This window comes from Ruditapes philippinarum, unplaced genomic scaffold (assembly GCF_026571515.1).
Source record: "Ruditapes philippinarum isolate M1 unplaced genomic scaffold, ASM2657151v2 ctg2444_1_1_1_1, whole genome shotgun sequence".
Classification (NCBI taxonomy): Eukaryota; Metazoa; Mollusca; class Bivalvia; order Venerida; family Veneridae; genus Ruditapes; species Ruditapes philippinarum.
Genome location: NW_026860393.1, coordinates 146,936 through 163,607, shown reverse-complemented (window position 1 = coordinate 163,607; position 16,672 = coordinate 146,936). Strand labels below are relative to the sequence as shown.

The 16,672-nt window shown below is 36.1% G+C and overlaps 1 pseudogene; it reads right to left on the bottom strand.

Moving 5' to 3' along the window:
• The window catches only part of LOC132759905 (sacsin-like), a 54,446-nt pseudogene that overhangs the window by 23,654 nt on the left and 14,120 nt on the right, over positions 1–16,672 (bottom strand).

Genomic DNA, 16,672 nt, shown 5'->3' with positions numbered 1-16,672 from the left:
CTGTTGACCTTAGATTTTGACCCAGTGACCTACGTATCTATGAAATTTGGACTATACCTACTGTTACAGATGACGATTTGAACTTTGTTATTGCTCTGATATTGCTCAACCTGTTTTTTTTACTTAGTGACATACTTTCTGAGGTGATCCGAGTATTATATGACTTGTACAATTGTAAAATAGTGTTTCTCAGGTGAGCCACATTTGAATTTTGATATCAGTTGACCTTTGTTTATACCCCCGAAAACAAAATGGGCAGTCATAGTTTTGAAGCGTCTGTTCGTCAATCTGTCAGAACCATGTCTTGTCAATAACTTTGTCATTTATGGATGAATTTATAAATTTTTAACATATCAAGACAATTTGTCATGTGCTAGATCTAGGTCTAAAGCCCAAGGTTTTTAATAAAAATGCACTAAATTTCTTGTTTGATCAGCACTTCTGTCATTGATGGATGGCTTTAAAATAATTATGCATCAATGTGTTCTCATAATAACGATGAGTTGCACTCATGAATTGGGTCTCTACCTCAAGGTCAATGTCTCATTTGTATTCCAAAGTCATGATATTATTTTTTTATAAAAGTGCATTGAAGATTTTATCAATTCATCAATGTCATCAATTCTGACATTCTTGGATGGATTTTGAATAATTTGGCAGAACCGTGTAAGACGTGGTGATGATATGTAATGAACAATTTAAAGGTCAAGGTTATATGATGTATGATGATTGTGATTATAGTGTCTTCTTTTTTGCTTAGCTTTGTCATTCATGGATTGACTTTAGAATAAATATGCATAAATATGCTGTTTATTGAAATGTATAATTAACAAAATTATGCTCAGCAGCCCAAATGTCACGTTTATACTTGAATTTCAAAAATCATGATATGATTGTTCATTAATAGTCATGACCAGTCCATGTCATTCAGTGACAGATTATGTAATGACTTGGCATCAGTAAGTTTTTTTGTTTGTAGCTTTAAGATAAAGTTCATGCTGGTTTTTATTTTCATAAAAATACTTCGATGGTTATATCCAGTCATCAATTCGGCCATTCATTATTGTATTTTAAATAACTAGTCATACTTTTGTGTCACAGTAGATAAACTTGTCACACGCAAATGCCAGGTTTACAGTTTAAAAGTGAAATATTACCATTAAATAAAAAAGATAGTACATTGATGGTTGTGTCCAGCCATATTTTTGTCATTTATTCGTAGATCCTTTTTGAAATAATTTGGCTCATTATGAAAAAGTATCTGTTCTCTTTATTCATGCTTCTCTCTTTTAATAGTTAGCATGCCTTTGATACATGTAAAATATCATGTTTCTTCTACTGGGCCCTACTTGGGGGTCTTCTGTCTTTTTCCAAATATGGTTCTTGTTTTATGCAGTGAGACTTGTTAGCTCACTTGATTATAATAATATATTTTTGAACAGTGTTTCTCAGGTGACCGATGTAGGGCCATTTCGGCCCTGTTATAAACCTCTTGTAAACATGTACAACAGTAATTAAAAGGTAGTTTGTGAGTTTTCCAATAACTACTCATATGGTTCCGGTTTGTTGAAGCCAGAGCTAAAATTAGAATTAAGCTGCAAATGACAATCTCCTTAATTGCTTGTCCTATACTAAAATTGCTCATATAATTCATAGAAAAAAACAGAATCCCTTAAAAAAGCCCAACACGGCAAAATTGAAAATGTTGTAGGCTCGGTTTGATTGAGTTGTAAATATTAAATGTTTAAATGACATTTACTCATCAGCTTAATCCTGCACCAGAATGGCTTAAATTGTTAGGGTAAGCTAAACAAAATGGCCACCAGATGCTTAAATAGAGGATAAATTCTATAGTCATGAATAATTTATCGTAATCAAACTAGGTATAAAGCAAGCTTTAGTAAAGACCTTGTTCTGGAATGTTTTTATATCCCTGTACAACAAAGTTGTAAGGGGGTATACTTGAATCAGGTTGTCCATCAATTTGTCCTTGTCTACCAAATAAATTAAGAATACTTTGACACAGAGTCTTCATATTTAGCATGGAGGTTAGTCATGATTATAAGATGACCCATGTTGTTCAAGAGGTTACTGGGTCAAAGATCAATGTCACAGGAGCCTTGACTTCAAAACGCTTTTCCGCCCAGTAACTTAAGAATCACTTGACCGACAGTCTTCATATTTGGCATGGATGTTGGCCATGACTATTTGGGGATCCCTATTGATTTTGAGGTCACTGAGTCAAAAGTCTAGGTCACAGGGGCCTTATGATTAAAAAGCTTGTCCACTCAATTGCTTAAAAATGCTTTGGTCAACAGTCTTCATATTTGGTAATGAGGTTGTCTTTAAGCTCTAAATGACCACTGTTGATTCTGACAAAGCGGTATACTGGGGTATTCACCCCATGACAGTGGTAGTTTTAGTTTGACCACCGAGGGTCAAGGTCAATTTAACTGAATATAGAAAAATAGTTTCTTGACACTAAAGTCAAAAATGGTGTACGTAGTAAGCTAATTTGTAGGTCTAGCTTTTGGACTGCGTTTTGGACTCTTAGGTCGAAGGTCTTTGTAACTGAAAATGTAAAATTGTTTCCGATCAATTACTAGAATGATGATGAGGCAATGTATTGTTTTAATATTGTGTACACGGGGCTGGTGTGACATTCTTAAATATTTGTCGAGTGGAGTAGGAATCGTATTTAGTGGTTGAATGTCTGTCGTCCATCGTCCGTCCACATTTGTTCGTAAACACTCAAGTGGTCACATTTTTGCCTCAAACATCATAAAACTTTGTCAGGATGCTTGCCTAGGTAATTGCTTGGATGAGTTCGAACATGAGTTATCTCGGATGAAAAATTAGGTCACAGGAGCTAAAAATAGAAAAATCTTGTTAACACTAGTGGCTATCTTAAGTTTTATGATTCTATGTCAAATACTTTTTCAGTTTTGTGTGACACAAGTTGAAAGTTGTAAATTTTTTGAAGTCAAGGGCAAAAACTTTGACAAAACAGAATTAATCCACATGTAAAACCCAAGGTGCACAACTGCAGATGATAAAATTTCATGAATCTAGGTCACATACTTTTGAGCTTCTTGAGACACAAGTTGAAACTAAGTCAAGGGCAATAACTCTACAAAGGCTGTATAAATCCACATGCAAACCCCCAGGTACACAACTACACATGCTGGCCAACCTTCATGTGAAGTTTATTGACTGACTTTAGGTCAGGTCGAATACTTGAAAAGCTATGCACAACTCAATTGAAAATTGCCAATATTTACTAAGTCAAGGGCAATTACCCTGACAAAACTAAATTTATCAACAAGCAATGCACCAGGTTCACAACTTCACTTGCTGATCAACATTCCTGTAAATTGTGTTGACTGTAGCTCAAATACTTTTAGAGTTACGTGCCACACAATAGGAGAAAAAAAATAAAACTACAAGGTAAAACTACTTAAAAATTTGACAAGATCAACCAATATAGTTAAGAAAAACTTTGAAAAAGCCTCTCAATTTGGCAAATTTCTGGGATTTTTTTAAACAAGGCAGGAAAAACGAGAACGGTTTTTGTCACAAAAACACATGTCTCCCAAAACTGTTTATGGTCACACATGTAAAGTTTCATTGCAATCATACCGGTAGCTTGACCTTTGAAAGCTGGACAAGATTTTTCTATTTATTGCTTTGAAGACAATTTTGTGCAGCAAAGCGGAACATGCCGTGATTTGCACAACTAGGGATGGTACTGAAAAAAAAAAACAAGAATAAAAATCAACAAGCAAAGGCAACGTTCACAGGACGCAACCCCCAGACAAACCCATGTAGGGCACCCAGATGGCACCTGAGAATTTGAAGGAAATACCGCCAGCAGTTTGACCTGTGTTACCCTGACAGAATATTTCTATGTTTTAGCTTTGGTAGCCATTTTGTGCAGCAAAGCAGAACATGTCAGCGATATTCACAGCTAGGGATGGTAATTGATCACTCATGTTAAGTTTTATTATAATCCTCCCAGTGGCCTGACCTGTGAAAGCTGGACAATTGTTTTCTATTTACAGCTGTGGTGGCCATTTAGTGCAGCAAAGTAAAATATGCCTGTTATATGGAAAACAAGGGGTGGTACTTTTTACTCCTGTGAAGTTTCATAAAAATCTAACAAGCAGTTTTATCTGTGAAAGCTGGACAAGATTATTCTATTATAGCTCTGACGGCCATTTAGTGCAGCGAAGTAAAACATCCTGGCAAAATGCACAACTAAGGAAAGTACTGCTCACTCCTGTGAAGTTTGGTTGAAATCCCGTCAATAGTTTGACCTGTCAAAGCCAGCCAAGATATTTCTTTCACAGCTGTGGCAGCCATGCTGTGCAGCAAAGCAGAACATGCCAGAGATATCCACAACTTAGGATGGTACTGATCACTCCTGTAAAGTTTGGTTGAAATCCCACCAGTAGTTTGATCTGTGAAAGCCGGACAAGATTTTTTTATTTTTAGCTTTCCCGGCCTTTTGTGCAGCGCAGCAAAGCTGAACGTGCTGCCGATGTGCACAGCAATGAAAGGTACTGATAACTCCTGTAAAGTTTGGTTGGAATCCCTAAAGTAGTTTGACCTGTGAAGGCTGGACAAATTTTTTGTATTTTTAGCTCTTGCGGCATTTGTGTGCAATGAAGCGGAACATGCTGGCAATGTGCATAACTATGGATAGTACTGATCACTCCTGTAAAGTTTGGTTGAAATCCCACGAGTAGTTTGGCTTGTGAAGGTCTTCTAAGAGTTTTCTATTGTTAGCACCGGTGGCCATTTTGTGAAGTGAAACTGAACGTGCCAGTGATGTGCAAAACTACATATGGTACTGATCACTCCTGTAACATTTATTTAAAATCCCTCCAGTAGTTTGACCTGTGATTATAGGCAGAGTAAAAGTTTTCTCTGGCGGCTATTTTGTGCAGCGAAGGGGGACTTGCTGACGATGTGCACAACTACGGATGGTACTGACCACTCTTGTACAGTTTGGTTGAAATTCCACCAGGAATCTCACCTTTGAAGGCCGAACAAGATTTTTTTTTATTTTTAGCTCTTGTTGCAATTTTTTGCATCACATCTATGATAGGAATGATCACGCCTGTACAGTTTAGTTGAAATCCCACTAGTAGTTTGACTTGTGAAAGCTGGACAAGCTTAATGTGGACACACGCTTCCGGACGGACAGCCGGGTAGAGGGATGGACAGTGAAGGCAAAGACGATATGTCTCCCAAAAATTTTGGGAAACATAATGATTAAAGAAATGTTTAAAATTGATGGGAAAGTGAATCAGTTTAATACATATTTAAGAACAATAATTTTGCTTCAGTCTTTTTCATGAATATTTTTATTTGTTCTAGGAAAATGTTGTTCATACTGATATTATTATAGATTATTTTGAGTTCCCTTATTTTCTAATATAGCAATTCTTATATCCAATCTTTTATTCAGATTAGTGTCAGTAACTCGTAAACAGTATTGTAAAATTTTGTTTACATTTTGCATGCAGCTGGCATATAACTGACCTTTATTGTTACGATTTCAGATCCTAAATATAGTGCTCACTAGGTAGGTCATACCTTAAAGCACTAAACTCAACCTTTCTTTTTCCTTTTTTATTGTTCGAAGTCGCACCAACACAGTAAAGGTCATATGGCGACTTTCTAGCTAGGCTTCATGTGTGCATTCTTTCAGGCACAAACTGGCACCTAAGAAGAATCACCAACGTTCTTTAAGATAGCTGGATAGCTTCCTCACATGAAAGAAATCCCAACAGAATTTAACCACAGCAATAACAGGGATGTAGATTAAAGTCAACAGCTTAAACTACAATGTTTATAACACATACTATGTATAATAAAGGGTAACTTTACCTGAATTACATATTTTTTCAATGAATTCTGTAAGCTGTGGTCCAAGTTTTGCTGATTCCATGACCATTCTATTCTCTTGGCCTGGAAACATCTTCACAGCTGCATCAGAACAAAGGTAAATGGGCTGACTACCTTTCCCGAATTCTATCCACTTGTCAGAAGCCAGGGGTAATAACTCAATGTCTTGAAGAATGGCAAAATTTTCCTTGTTTCTTACTAAATAGATTAAGATATTAATTTTGTCCTTGTGTGTCAATTCCTTATATTGTTGTTGTTGTTTCAGTTGCAAACCTAATGTTTCTGGAGTGAGATCTTTTATGTATGGAAAATGCTCTTGCAAGGTATCAAACAAGGAAAATGGCACATCAACATACTTGACGCCTATTTTCTGGAAACATCTCATGACAGATTCCTGCAGTGCAATATCACCTTCACTACTTGACATAGTCCTAAATGTTGCAAAGAATGCTCTGCTTAAGTCGATCCATTCCCTTGTGTGCATTGCATATAACATTTTTCTTTTACCAAGATATTCATAAAGTTTATTTTCTAACTGCATCCATCTTTTGTGAGTTTTTCTTGGTGATGATTTACACGTTGGCAATGTGTTATATACAGCCTTTATAGATATGTCGTCATTTGAATTCTTCACGGAAACATTTATAATTTCCAAGACAAGTAATTCATAAGCTTTTGGAAGGGCTTCCTCAATCAGGGCTTTGTTCCAAAGAATTGACTTGTCATCTATTGGCTTTCCCTCTTGTTCCTCGGTCTCCCATTTCATATGGTGTCTGTTTTGGCTGAGTGCAAAGAAACCATTTACATGCACAGGTAACCCAGTCAACCGCTCACCTTCCTTTGGCAACGGCAGGAAACAAAAAACATGTCCCTCAAAGTCATCTTCAATTTCTTTAAGAGGTGTTGCAATGCCAACATATGGGCTGTATCCTAGATTTTTATCTAGTATCAATTTTCGGAAACCAGCTGATGCACTTTCATTTACAAAGTAGTTCACAACCAGCCATTCCTGATGCTTCTCTGTATCACCAGACAACATGCGTAATACAAGGTGTATTGTAGAATGTATATCTGGACATTCAGAAGATATATTTTGGTTCAGAATTTGGTCCTTAAAAGCTTGCCGGGAACGCTTTACAGCACCATCTTTGTCCTCAATCTCAAGTTGGAGAGTTTTACTTATTTTTCCGTCCTCGTCCCTGGTACGCAATGATATTTTCTCAATATTTTTAAGAAACAGTAATATGTTTGATGCATCTGATGCAAATGAATCAAATAGATTTTTAACCTTACTTTCATTGTACAAAGTTTCTGAAAGATCGGAATGGTTTTCACGAAGTGGGAACCAAAATATGGTACCTTGGAAGCCTTTTTCTTGCAGAGATTGTCTGCAAAGACCAAATGTATCATCTAATGCTACCCAAAATGCTTCTACATCTAGTACATCTTTCTCATATTCCTCAAGGGCACACAGTTCTAGTGTAGCATTTACTTTATTTTCAGATTGATGGGGGTTTATCAGAAGTACTGTGTCACCGCTAATGACACAAGGAAAGTCTGAAATTACATCATGACAAAACATTTTAAATTATCAAAACACATATTTACATGATAATTAACAGTTTTGGTTTCTATTAAATGACAATATATAAATGCATTATTTCGTGTTACCTTGTCTATACTTATCTGCAGTAGAGAGGCCTCTAATTGCATGCTGTTGATATTGCAGATGGCTTACATATAATTATATTATACTGATTAATATTTCAATATGATATCATGTAAACCAGTGGACAGGTCTGCTTTCAATTTACAAGTCGTCTGTTAGTCTGAGGTAATATCAAATATAATTATTACTGCTATATCTAAAATTTTCAAGTTCTTATTCAACAAATTAACAAGAGCCATCAGTCCTGTGCTTAGACAGTTTTCTTTGGTTACATATGCGATATTTTAAGTCTATTTGTTGTCACAGCCACCAAATTTTTCAACAAGAGGAACATGAGGTCATCATGACCCTGAGTCGCTCACCAGAAACAACTGCTTTTCAGTGTTGGAAATTATTTTTCAAATGAACTTGCTGCAAGGCAAGTCAAGCTCTTTCGGCAAGTTCAGCTTAACTTTAACATGCCCCTCTAGTAACATTCTTTCACAACACCGATTGTTTTTCCTTTTCCTTCATAATAAACTAGAGCTGCGACTGTCATGGCGTGAATACCCCCGCAGAATCAACAGCGGCCATTTAGAGCTCAAGGACAACCTCCCTGCCAATTATGAGGTTACTAAGCCAGTGCATTGCTCAGTTATGTATTCTACATGCTTCAAATGAGAAAATGTCACAATCAATACACTGCGGACAGGCATTCTTAAGCAATTGAGGGGAAAAGTTTTTTTTGTCAAGGTCCCTGTGACCTTGACCTTTGATCCAGTGACCTAAAAATCAATAGGGGTCACCTTATGGTCATGATCAACCTCCATGCCAAATATGAAGACTGTGGGTCAAAGGAAACTTAAGTTAATGGGCGGACAAACTTTTTTAGTCAAGGCCCCTGTGACCTTGACCTTTGACCCAGTGTCCTTAAAATCAATGGGGGTCACCTATTAGTAATGATTAACCTCCATGCCAAATATGAAGACTGTGGGTCAAAGGAATCTTAAGTTATTGGGCGGACAAGCTTTTTTAATCAAAATCCTTGTGACCTTGACCTTTGACCCAGTGTCCTCAAAATCAATAGGGATCATTTTCTAATCATGACTAACCTCCATGCCACATATGAAGACTGTGGATCAAAGGTTTCTTAAGTTATTGGGCAGACAAACTTTTTGAAGTCAAAGTCCCTGTGACCTTGACCTTTGATGCAGTGACCTCAAAATCAAAAGGGGTCATCTACTAATCATGACTAACCTCCATGCCAAATAAGAAGACTGTGGGTCAAAGGAATTTCAAGTTATTGGGCGGACAAGCTTTTTATAGTCAAGGCCCCTGTGACCTTGAGCTTTGACCTGGTGACCTCAAAATCAACAGGGGTCATTAACTTATCATGACTAACCTCCTTGCCAAATATGAAGACTGTGGGTCAAAGGAATCTTAAGTTATTGGGCGGACAAGCTTTTTGAAGTCAAGGCCCCTGTGACCTTGACCTTTGACTTGGTGACCTCAAAATCAATAGGGGTCATCTACTAATCATGACTCACCTCCATGCCAAATATGAAGACTGTGGGTCAAAGGAATCTTAAGTTATTGGGCAGACAAGTAAAAACCGACGGACAACCGGAGTGCCGGACGGACAAGCTGGTTCCAGTTTACACCCCTTACAACTTTGTTGTGCGGGGGTATAACAATAGAGTCACTAAGAATGCTACAGACAAAGTTTGGTGATAATCCATTAAGTATTTTAGTAGGATATGATAATCACATTTTTAGCTTTAGGGGCAAGCTGCCCCTAAAAGGGGCCAATCACATTTATATGGAGCAAACTTGATAAAAGACTATATAAGAATGCTACAGACAAAGTTCGGTGATTATCCATCATTTATTTCAGTAGCAGATGATGTTCAAAGATTTTTCTATTTTTAGCTTTAGTGGCCAATCAAATTAATATAAGCAAGCTTGATAAAAGACCACTTATGAAAGCTACAGATATAGTTTGGTGATCATCCATCAATTAGTTGAGCTGTAGAAGCAGATATTTGAAGGCATTTCTATTTTTAGCTTTAGCAGCCCCTAAAAGGGGCCAATAAAATTAATATGAGCTATCTTGATAAAAGACTACCTAAGAATACTATAGACAAAGCTTGGTGATGATCTATCAATTAGTTCTGTAGAAGCAGATGTTTAAAGGTATTCTATTTTTAGCTTTAGAGGCCCCTTAAAGGAGTCAATCAAATTAATATGAGCAAACTTGATAAAACACTACCTAAGAATGCTACAGACAAAATTTGGTGATCATCCATCAATTATTTCAGTAGGAAATGATGCTCAAAGGTTTATCTATTTTAGCTTTAGCAGCCCCTTAAAGTGGCCAATCAAATTAATATGAGAAAACTTGATAAAACACTAGCTAAGAATGCTACAGACAAAATTTGGTGATCATCCATCAATTATTTCAGTAGGAGGTGATGTTCAAAGGTTGTTCTATTCTAGCTTTAACGGCCCCTAAAAAGGGCCAATCAAATTGATATGAGCAAACTTGATAAAACACTACCTAAGAATGGTACAGACAAAATTTGGTTATCATCCATCAATTAGTTCTGTATAATGCGATATTTAAAGGTATTTCTATATTTAGTTTAAGCGGCCCCTAAAAGGGGCCAATCAAATTAATATGAGCAAACATGATAAAAGACTACCCAAGAATGCTACAGACAAAGTTTGGTGATTATCCATCAATTAGTTCTGTAGAAGAAGATGTCTAAAAGTTTTTCTATTTTTAGCTCTAGAGATCCCTAAAAGGGGCCAATTAAATTAAAATGAGCAAATTTGATATAAGACTACTAAGAATGCTACAGAAAAATTTAAGTGATTATCCACCATTTAATTTAGTAGTAGATGTTTAAAGGTTTTTCTTTTTTAGCTCTGTTGACCCTTAAAAGGGGCCGATTGAGCAAATTTTAAGTGTCACTGTCACAAGGATGCTACAGACCAAATTTTAGGTAAATTTGCCCATCAGTTTCAGAGAAGAAGATGATTGTTGACGCATGACAAAGGACGCCGGAGTATCCCCCTTTGATACTAATATCTCACCCTGAACCTTCGACTCTGGTGAGCTTGAGCTAAATAGATGTTTATTATCTCCATCTAGCCATATTTTAAGTTTCATAAAAATATTTTCAGTACTTTTTATGTTATCACAAAATCCAGTTTTGTGGCATTGGAAAGACGGATGGAGGGTAAACCTAATGTCCCCTCCGGTTAACGAGTAGGGGACAAATAAACAAGAACTGTTTTTGGAAACAAACAATTGCCCACCAAGCAGGGTCAAGTAGAGAAAACATGACCTTTACTTGCATTAAAGGCATAAAGAGTGTTTCACTGTTATTGAAACATTATAACAAATATTGTTCTAATATTGTCATTGTATAACCATCGTATTTTAAACTAGTGACCTGGACTTTAATTGTGACAAGTTTTCCTTATGTGGCACAGACGTGGCCTAGTTATTTAAAAATCCATTCATGGATGGCAAAAAGGATTGATTTAACTATCGATGTACTTTTATGAAACTACAAACCTTAAAAGTCCTAGACTGTCCCTTATCTTAGAGCTACACACTGGGCACATATTGTTTTAAAGAACCATATCCTTAAACAAAGTTTGTTTTGTTAAACATCTGTCACTCAGAACGGCAAAAAGTCATGGACTGGAAATGATTATCAATGTGCTGTCATATCATGTCTTTTGACATTCAAGTATGAACTTGATGTTTGGGTTGATAAACTAAATTTTGCTCATTACATATAATCTTAATAAGCAGCACATTTATGCATAATTAATTACAATGTTCATCCTGGATGACATAGCTTTGCACAAAAGAAGACAAAGTATTCACAATTGTCAAGTTTGACAAACTAGAGTGACTTTGACCTTTGAAGTGGACACTTGACCTCTATGTACCACACATCATCATGTTTAACATACTAATTCCAAATAACTTAAAAATCCATGAAATGGATTTCAAAATAAGTTAGTTTGAATAAATATGTTAGACATGATGATGTTTGAGACATAGGGGTCAAGTATTCACTTAAACTGGGTGATGCTCCCCGAATAGGTTTTGGACACGGGAAGGTATACCTGTTGTAGTGTCAGAGTTATGTCACAGACAAAGTTCAAAGTGTAAAAACAATGGTGATCATTTCTGTGAAATAGTTGTACAATCCGACTTCAAATAAGAAAGTTATGAGCCGGACACGATTTTGCTGCAAGGTCATGCTGTGACCTTGACCTTCAAGGTAGCGACCCAAATTGTTGCGGGCACACATCGTCTCAATATGGTGACCATTTATGTGAAACAGTTGTAAAATCCGACTTCAAATAACAAAGTTATGGGCCGGACACGATTTTGCTGCAAGATCATGCTGTGTCCTTTACCTTCAAGGTAACATCCCAAATGTTGCGGAGACATGTCGTTCTCAATATGGTGATCATTTCTGTGAAATATTTTTAAAATCCAACTTCAAATAACGAAGTTATGGGCCGAACACGATTTTGCTGCAAGGTCATGCTGTGACCTTCATCTTCAAAGTAGCAATCTAAATGTTGTGGAGACAGTTCGTCTCAAAATGGTGATAATTTCTGTGAAATAGTTTTAAAATCCGACTTCAAATAATAAAGTTATGGACCGGACACAATTTTGCTGCAAGGTCATGCTGTGACCTTGACCTCCAAGGTGGCGACCCAAATGTTGCGCCCGTCATGTCGTCTTAATACGGTGATCATTTCTGTGAAATAGTTTTAAAATCCAACTTCAAATAACAAAGTTATTGGCCGAACACGAATTCAGGACATACGTACGGACGGACGGACGGACAACCCGGCGACTATATGACTTTTGAAAACAAGTGTGACCTTGACCTTTGATGTAGGGACCTGATTTATGCTGGTGATAAGTTATCATTTATATAATGCCAAACACATTTATATATAAAAAAATTTAAAACCATCTAGGATGAACAAAATTGTTGAGACCTGGCAGACACCTTTTTTAACATAAATGTAAAAATTTAAAATTTATATCAAGATGTTTGAACTACATAAAAAGTGAACAGGTCTAAACCCTGACATTCTTCCGGCAATGATTTGAAATTCGTTTCTCAAATTTCTCAGCTTTACAGAACAATGTGAATTAAACTCTGAACTACATGCAATCACAGCCACATGTTAGGAGCCAAATATCACAGGTTGAGAAAAATTGGTAGCCTGACTGAGACTCGAATCCAGGACCCTCAGAACAGAATTCTGCTGCTCTACTGACTGATCTTTTCAGCCACTTGCACATCTTCCCCACTTAACAGTTCTTAACTGTAGCATAACAAATAAATTCAAATTTCAGTCTGACCTTGATGGTCGTCATTCAAAGGTCAAGGTCACATTTTAATTAATGGTCATGTAAGTTTTGACATAAGTGATCTTTTGTCTACAAATGAATCAATCAATAAATTAATGAGAAAGCTATGTAAATAATAAGCAAAGTTCAATAAATTTGACCTCGGCAGTCTAGATCAAATAAGGTCAAAGTCATATCAAAAAAGTTCAATATGTCGGTATGGTCATATGTATTCTTTTGTACAAGTATGAATCAAATCTGTAAATAACAACAAATTTACGACAATTCAAGCAAATTTCAATAAGTATAATGCTATATTATACAGGAAACATTAGTAAGTTTTACCTGTTATGTGAAAGACAGATTTGAATCCCAGACCAAATCGTCCCACTTTCATTGGGTCTTCTTCTTTGTTACTACTGTATATCATTCGTATACCTTCCCAGTCTGTCTTCGAGAACACTGCATCATTGTACACACAAAGTGCTGGACCCTATAAAGTAAAAAATATATAGAAGTTCATGTGAAGCTCATTACAATGGAAATAAATGATTACATGATATGATTGACATTGGAAATCATGAAATGAAAGTTATTTACTGTAACTGAAACTATCACTGAAGGTGATTCATAACCCACCCGCAACCTAATCTATTTAAAAATTAATTTGACTAAAGCCAAATTTGAACTGGACCTATATTTTATGATGTTTCATCTGTGTACCAATAATTGTGAAAATTAAAACATCCGGAAAAACAGGATTAACAGTACATATAAGGAAAATCAATGACCCCTGGGGCGGGGCCAATTTTGACCCTAGGGCTTTCATTTGAACAAACTTGATAGACATCCACTAAACGATGTTTTATGCAAAATATCCAAGCTCTAGCGCCTTTGGATTTTCACGAGAAGAGTTTTTGATTTTTAACTATATACATGTATTTAATGAAAATCAATGACCCCCTAGGGTGGGGCTAATTTTGACCCTTGGGCTTTTATTTGAACAAACTTTGTAGATGCCCATTTAAAGATGTTTTGTGCTTAATATCTAAGTCCTTGCTCTTTGGTTTTTTTTAAAGAATATTTTTTAAGTTTTTACTATAGACATGTAAGGAAAATCAGACCCCCAGGGCGGGACAGATTTAACCCTGGGGCTTTTATTGAACAAATTTGGTAGACACTCACTAGAAGATGTATCATGCTTAATATCTAAGCTCTAGCTCTAAGGCAGGGTTATCAAAAAGAAGACTTTTTTAAGTTTTTAATCTAAACATATAAGGAAAATCAGTACCCCCTCCCCTCCCCCTTTGATCCCAGGGTTTTTATTTGAACAAACTGTGTAGACAATCACCAGAAGATGTTTCATGCTTAATATTTAAGCTCTAACTCTGGGTTTTTTCTTAATTTTTTTTAAGTTTTTACTATATACATATAAGGAAAAGCGATGACCCCGGGCCCGGGGCCAATTTTGACCCAAGGGCTCTTATTTGAACAAACTTGATAGACGCTCACTAGAAAATGTTTCGTGCCAAATATCTAAGCTCTACCTCTTTGGCTTTTTTTAAAGAAGATATTTAAGTTTTTCAGTTTGGTTGCCATGGCAACCATAGTTCTACATAGAATTAAATTCTTTGAACAATTTTTAAAGGTGACCAGCAAAGGAATATCCTGTGACGGTTGGATGAAATTGGCTTAGCGGTTTATAAGGAGATGTCGTTTAAAGTAAAAGTTTATGGACAACAGACAGACAACGGACAGACGACGGACATAAAGCGATCACAAAAGCTCACCATGTCACTTTGTGACAGGTTAGCTAAAGAGAAAGACAAGAAACAATGCCACGAAACCAGGTATCTATTTTAAATGTTTTACAGAGCAATTCCACATACGCTTGATAAACAACAACTTTTATTAAAATATCTCAATTATCTTAGCTGTGGCTTTCTCCTATTCAGAAAACATTTTTAGTTTCAACTATAATTATGTATATAATGAAAATCGTCGACCCCAGGGGCAGGATAATCTTGGTAGAGTTCCACTATGCAATGTTTCAAGCAAAATATCTAACCTTTAGCCTTTGGCATTTCAGAGGAGATGATGTTTTAAGTTTTTTTCTTTATTTTCTTTATACCTATGACCACCCCGGGGCAGGACTTATTTTGTCACAAAAAGCAAAATTTGGAAGAGGACCTACAGGTGATATCATATTCCAAATATCAATGCTCTAAGCCTTGTACATTCAGACAAGTATATTTTTAAAAATTTTGCTATACATGTATGTTCATAGTGAAAATCAATGACCCCCAGGTTGAGGCAATTTTGACCCCTGGGCTATAATTTGAACAATCTTGGTAGAGGTCTACCAGACAATGCCTTACAAAAAATATCTATATCTAGGCCTTGTGTGTCCTTATAAGAAGATTTTTTTAATTATTCTTATATAATTCCTTTTGGTTGCCATGGCAACTAGATGTCTGCATGGAATCAAATTATTTGCTAATGCTGCGGTGGCATTAAAATTAAGTTTACCCTTTCTTTATTTTAATAGGTCTTTCAATAGAATCTTTTTAAGACATATTTTCAACACACAACTCTATTTTAAAACTAAAAAAAACTCAAGGGCCAGGCCATCCCCAGGGTTATGATTTATAGAACTTCTAATAAGGTCTACAGGGCTATGGTACAAAACCAAATATTAAAGTCCAGGGCATTGAAGTTTCACATTAGAAGACTGACATGTGTTATGTAAACGAGAACTGCCACTGTCATGGCATGAATACCCCCGTATACCGCTGTGTCAGAATAAACAGTCATCAATTAGAGCTCAAGGGCAAACTCCCTGCCAAATCTGAGGGTATGATGCCTTAAGTTATGTATTCTACATGTTTTAGTGGCAAAGATCAAAATGACCTTTACCTTTGATATACGGATCTCAAAGCTGAAATTGCCACTGCATGACTTGAATACCCCAAACCCCTATTCATGTAGCTTTGCCTAGGGTGTTTCATGATGAATATATGAGAACATTATTATATGCTTCAAATGTGAATTGTCAAAATCAATACACTGTGGACAGGCTTTTTAAGCATTTGAGCACACAAGCTTATTGTAGTAAAAGCCCGTGTGACCTTGACCTAAAAATCAATAGATGTCATCTACTAGTCATAACTAACCTCAATACTAAATATGAAGACTGTTGACCAAAGCATTCTTAAACAATTGATCAGACTACAGACCCCTGTGACATTTGACCCAGTGACTTCAAAATCAAAAGGGGTCACCTTATGGTCATGATCAACCTCTATGCCAAATATAACAAACAATTATCATAGTATTGCAAGCAATCCATAAGTCTCCTACCGGTTAGAACCCCATCAACATTCTGAAGGGCCATTGGCCATTCACTAATGTTTCAATTTTTCTCTATTTTAAGTTAATTTGTTGGAAAAGTTCTTTAAAAGTGATCACAGGAAACAGTTTTTATGAACAGACAGACAGACGGACTGAAGGACACTCTAAAGTTAATATTTGAAACATCCCTGTTACCAAAATATAACATTTTTAAAAGCAAAATTCTTAAAGAGGAGATAACTCTTGAATTAAAGATGCAATTTCATAAAAAAATTTCAGCTCTTTTTAACTAATCAGAAACATTGTTATATTTGCCATGTTTTAAGCCTATTTGTTGCCAAGGCAACCAATATTTTTTCAAA